Source organism: Brachionichthys hirsutus, chromosome 15 (assembly GCF_040956055.1).
Source record: "Brachionichthys hirsutus isolate HB-005 chromosome 15, CSIRO-AGI_Bhir_v1, whole genome shotgun sequence".
Taxonomy (NCBI): domain Eukaryota; kingdom Metazoa; phylum Chordata; class Actinopteri; order Lophiiformes; family Brachionichthyidae; genus Brachionichthys; species Brachionichthys hirsutus.
The window spans coordinates 8,447,143-8,453,260 of record NC_090911.1 but is presented as its reverse complement, the minus strand read 5'-3'; positions in this window follow the sequence as shown (position 1 = coordinate 8,453,260).

Sequence of the window (6,118 nt, the reverse complement as noted above, 5' to 3'; positions counted from 1 at the left end):
TGCATTTAAATATCTCTCCTTCAATTCCTCTGAGAGTTAAAGCCTCTGATTGACTGCCAGATAAAAACCATCCTCTCTAAAGCACTGCAGCTGATTGACTGTTGGCAAGGCAACCAGTTCAAAGGGCTGGACCACAGGAATGAGTCCGGTCCTCTGAGACCGCTAAGTATTTCACCCACTCTTTTTATTCCATTCACAACCTCATTCATTCATGCACTCCAACTTATACCTTTACAACCTGGGGGGGGGGGGGGGGGGGGGGGGTCCTGGCCCTCGTAGCTGAAAAACTGTTCCGCAGCCCTGAGGAGCAACACACTGACCCACATCGCTCGATCTCCGCAGGATTCTTCAGAAAAAACTACCAAACCTCCATGGAGGTCAGAATGCATGAGGAAAAATCTCATGTGTCCGTTAAACAGATCAGCGGTTCATCGTTCATCTGTTGTAAAAGCACGACATAATGTAGAATCAAAGGCCTTTCCTCGTGCTCAGAAAGAATTATGCAACAATTCAAACATTTTGGGCCTGAATGAACATTTGATCTAATGTATGTATTTGTATACTGCATGTATAGTTGAGTAAATATAAGGCATTTGTAATTACTAAACCTGAGTTTACAATAATAGTTAAATTGCTTTACAGCATAAATCATGCATGTCCTCATTCATACAGTATATTTTACTCCATTCATGTCCAATATTTCAAGGTCGTTGACATTTGCTGTAGAACCAAACGTTCTGCTTTTGATCTGTGTGGCAGGTTTCTTATGGTTGGAATTCTTTCCTTGGCCGCAGCTGTCAGAAGATACTCGCAAATAATCACAGAACGACTCCAGAATACCGACTTAAATGCGCCAGAACCGAACCACGTCATCTACAATTTGATCTTAACCCAGAAACAAAGTTTATATACGAATCAAACACACTTTGGAGACGAAGAGGAGACAGCCAGGCCACTTACGGTCTCCCCAGAGTCTGCTTGCTCCTCTTATATCTCCTCTTCTCCTCCGGCTCCGGACTCTGAACCGTCAGCTGTGTCCCTCCATTGCGCATCGGCGGAGCGATGACTGAAATAAAGCGTCAAACAGCCACAGGTTGACGCGCACGTTTGACCATACAATGCGATCGGACAGCGGATGCGCCCCCCGCCTGCTGACATAACACTCTTCACCACGGGCGTGTTTCAGGAGACCGGCCTGTTGCTGATGCGCAATCCATCCAGCACCGCGCCAAAGTTGTCAACACGACGCGCGCCGGCTTCGAAGCCCCATTTCGGCGCATTACGCAGCAGCAGGCTGCTGTTGGCTGGTTTTGGAGACCACGAGTGACAACAGAACAGACAGTCGTCCGAAATTGTAGCTTCATGAAACTGTGAGGTAAAGAAACTCTACAATGACGTCATTTACGGTCTCCGCATCCGCTCCAGTTTCAGTGGGAGGGAGACAGCGGGGATACCGGGTGTCGTGTCCGTGATGCAATGCGGGTAATATAAGTGCCATCGTGGCCCGCAGTTGTCTCCTTGTTTGTGTGAATCCATGTGCGTTATCTGTGCAGCCGCGGCGCGCGTTCGTCTTAATGACCGGCGGACGGGATTGGCTTCAATGAAAACATGGGTTTAGTGTTCATGTTCTCCATGTGTCCCTCTGCGTCTTCCAACCTCTACTTCCATGAGACCACGGTTGTTCGTGCGCACGCGCGCGCGTGAACACTCTTTCGGGACTAATATTAGACGTAACGAGCCTTGATCGTGGTATTCACAAACAGCTTGGACGCAAATAGAAGAGGGCAGCGTGATGTGATGGGCTGTGTGTGAAAACAGAACGACGCATGACTCGTTGTTTGCTCTTATCCGTGCCTTTGACGGCCATCATTCCTCCTCAGCTCCACGCGCGCTGCAATTGAATTGTGCGCGTCGCCGCGTCTTCCAGCTGCGCCCCGCATGCAGGCATTAAAACCCGAGCGATGGTTGCGGTGTGTCCGGGTGAAGATCGCTTGTTGCGCTTGCCCTCCATGGGTCGTAAATAAAAACGAGTACGGCTATTAGACCATCCACGGATGGGTAATCACGTTGGAAGTGATTCCTTGTTGCCTTTCATGCGGGAAAACACGCGTAATTCTAGTGTGCCCCAATCATCGTGTTACAAGAATAGATACACACACAAAACACAATTTGAACATTTTATAAAACAGTTAAGACTATACTTGTGCTCAAATTTATATGGTATTATGTTTTGCAGGATATCCCCATATACGCGTTATGTCACTGCAAACAGACTATCCACGCATGCGACTTCAACACCCACCACGTGCTGTGTGTGTGTGTGTGCGTGTGCGTGTGGGCAGCGTGGCTCCCCCTGACAAGTTTCGTGAATGTCAGTAACTCACTCTCCCACCTCTAAATCCTGGAGAGAGAAAAAAGCAGTTAAAAAGCGTCCAGCTTCTGATCGTGCAGCGCAGCTGCGTAAATGGAAGAAGCTTCCCCAACAATAAATCATTAACCTTTGACCCCGCATTGCACGCTGTCCTCTGAACGATCCGATAAAGGTGCCCCTGGCCCAATAAGAAGTCGATCACCAATATCAATGAAATGCTCTTTTCTATACTTTTTTTATGCTGCGCAGCAGCAAAGTTAAAGTTGCTTTTTGACCTGGGAATAATCTGATCAAAGCTAACAACCTTCATCACGCGCAAGTCGACCACATCACAAGAAACAGAGCTATAATAAGAATAAATCAGCGTGTCAACAAACATGTGAAGCAAGCGAAAAAGCGTTGATAGGCTTCCCACATGGCTTACATCTGAGTAAGAGGTATTATCAGTTTCCTCTGGCGAGGAAATATCCTGGTTTCTCATAAATATCTGGCTTTACTGGAACCTCTGGGCCCTGAGAGTGATGACGTGATGCGACCCCTTCCTTCCCCAGGACAAGAGATAGCAGTGGGTACTGTCCCGGAGCGACAGTGCGAGTTAATGTCCCCTGATCTGTTTTAAACGGCAGCCGATAAGTTTATTTAATCTTTGTCTGCAAAAACAAGAAAACAAAATGTCTTTATATTGTATAGCGTGTCATTTTATTTCCAGTGTGTTGGGTTCAAGCCACTATGTATTTCATTCTAAAGCCGTCTTCATTATTGTGTTTGTCTGTTTGGACCAGCAGGGGCTGCTGTGGCAAAAACACAACGCTGCCTTGTGTTCCTCAGAACATCCGGAATCTGAGGACAGTCCGTTTTAACTACAACCAAACTGGACTCAGGCAAACTGGAGCGATTCATGGCAAGCTAAATGTCCATCTCAGTGATACGGGGACATCTTCAGTGTTCTTCACCCGACAGAGGAATGAGTTCAACTAAAGCTCTTTGTCTTAGAGTGAAGATCCTCTGGAGCTGAAAGCCGGGTGATCTGGATTTTACCGTCTCTGTCTTGCTTTCTAAAATGTCCCATATGTAAAAAGTAGCCTTACGTATTTGCATTATGCAGGCTCGCACGCTTCTCAGTGTAAGGTAGAACGGCACCCAGTGGAGGAATTGTCTCCAACAAAGCCCAGCAGTGTCCTTTAATTCAAACAAGCTTTATATAAAAATGAAACCCACAGCCTTGTTTGTCTCCGTGTGCATGCTTCTTGGAATCGAGGCTAACAAGTGGGTGAAATCATCAGGGAGAGGCCGAGACTCAATCCTTTCTTTAATGGAGCACGTTTACCGCCTGAATAATGGAACAGATTACGCCGGCTTGAGGTTAGGATTGCATTGCATAATAATAAATATGAGATTTGCTGTCACTGACGGGTGGATGTCCAATAAAATCAGGGATTGACACACAATTCCAAAAACAACCCAGCACACTGTCATGTCATCTAAAGGCTGGTATACATTTTTATCATCACTTTATCGGATTTCATAAATTCAGTAGCAAAAGAACACTTTGTCCTCAAACTTAATGTGTGAAGTTGTGAAAAACAGGAACGTCCAAGGAGCTAAACGACCTTAAAGCGGACCAAAGTGTCCATTTGAGCTTGCTTGAGGACTGAGGTCAGAGCATCTCGGGGAAAAAAAAAACTGCAGTTCTCGTCAGGTGTCCTGTTCTGCATTCCTACCGTAAGCGGCCTGGGGAAGGACAAGCGGTGAACAGCCAACCGGGTCATGATGCCCAGGACTCAGTCGACTCTAATCCGTGTCAGTCTGCTTGCTCTGTGTTCCTGTGACTAGTTAGAAACACAGATGCAGTCAAACACACTATAATAGTATCTGACCAGTAAGATTAAATGCTGGATATTGTTGACTCTTTGCATCAGACATCAGACTGCAGTTTTCTGGGGGACATTGACTCGTGACTTCAATTTTAAAATTGATTAAATCCATTATATTATTATTATCTCAGAAATCTGTCCTACACGTTTATTTAGAACTGAGCAGAGGAATGTCTCCATTACAATGGAAACACTTAACTCCAGCATTACCTGTTGAGTCCTGCAGGGGGCGATATGTACTCAGAGGATAGGCTGACTTTTGAGAGAGCTGTGGGAGCTTGCTGTTAACATGGGAACAGCCCACCGAGATGCACAGCAGTTGCAGAAAGGTAAAGGGGAGACGGGGCTCGCCTTCGAAACAGGAAGGGTGCTATAGATGTAAAGGGAAAGAAAATCACAGCGCCAGTGATTGTTATTAGAAGAATGCAAAGTGTCATAAATGTGGCAAAGTTGGACATATTCTGAAGGCGTGTAGGTCTGGAGGGTGAAGTGAGAGACACTCCAGTGCACTTTTGGATTAACACATTAACATTAACCCCTCAAACAGGAAGATACAATGTTGTAATAATGAAGGGGACATCTGGAATAACATCCCTGATGTCTCTATACAGATACCGTGTTCTGGATACTTCTTAGGTAATTACGTGTTACCCACAATATACGGCTTGTCTTTTGACAATTGAAAACAATGATTCATTTGGACTGTTGCATGTTTGAATCTATTAATACCTGAATAATAATAATTTGTGCATTGGATGACATCTTTGATCGAGATTCAGATACATGACATATGTCGCTTTTGTTGAGAGAACATTCCATGAATTTGGACCAAGTGTATTGACACTCACCCCACTGACTAACTGTGCGTGGGAAGGATGGTGTTCAGATGGAAGCAGACTGTGCACCCAAGTCCTATTATGGGATGCCACATTCGGCCGAGCAAGAAACAAATGCATCCAAGATCAAACTAACTCTAGCTTTTCCATTATCCACACATCTTTAAAGACACTTTATTGGGAATAAACTTTATTTTGATTCACCCAGATCAGGTCAGAGCTGCTTCTATTATCGTCTCTTCCGTCAACGAGTGGAAAGCTGGAGAGGCTGAATCACTTCCGGTAAGAGACTGGTTTGGAGAGGAACAGCTGCTGATGTAGGAAAGCTATGGATTTGAAAATGAGTTTCCCTTTGTGAGCGGGATCACTGTTAATGTTCATCGAAAACTCAGCAAATACTTTTGTCTGCAATGAAATGAACATAGTAAAACATTGAAGATGAACAGCTGCAGCATTAGTTGTCCTGGATCGCCATAATTTTATTGAAGTGCTAAATATATATTTTTTAGTTGCTTACAGTATCTGGATTTTGTGTGCCAGTAAATCCAATGTGATTCTGCTTTTTGCATTACAATGTGAATGACTGATTCATTTCAAACATAAAGTGCTTGGTTGTTATGTGCAGTGGAAGAGGTAGCCTGAGGTGTATAAGGTGCTGACTAATTCCTGCTTCCGGGTTGGGAGTGAGATCCTGGGCATGAATCGTGTTGTGACAGATCATCAGGAGGGATTACGCCATAAAAGTGGAATCCCATCGCCTCCGCTCGGAATCTCTTAACCAAATGTGAATTGGAGTCCGGAAGCACAACCATTGGAGAGGCTGATTGGATTGACTGAAATAAATTAGCAATGGATTTGAAAAATAAAGAATCATTGGACAGTGAATATCCTGATGAAATAGTAAAAAAAACATTTTATTTTTATGACTATGACTAGTTTGGGTATTTGACTAATCCAACCAGCAACCATCCCAGCAGACCGTGATTAAAATAAAGCCCCTCCTCTAAGGGATCTTGAGATATGAAGGCTCCAAAAAA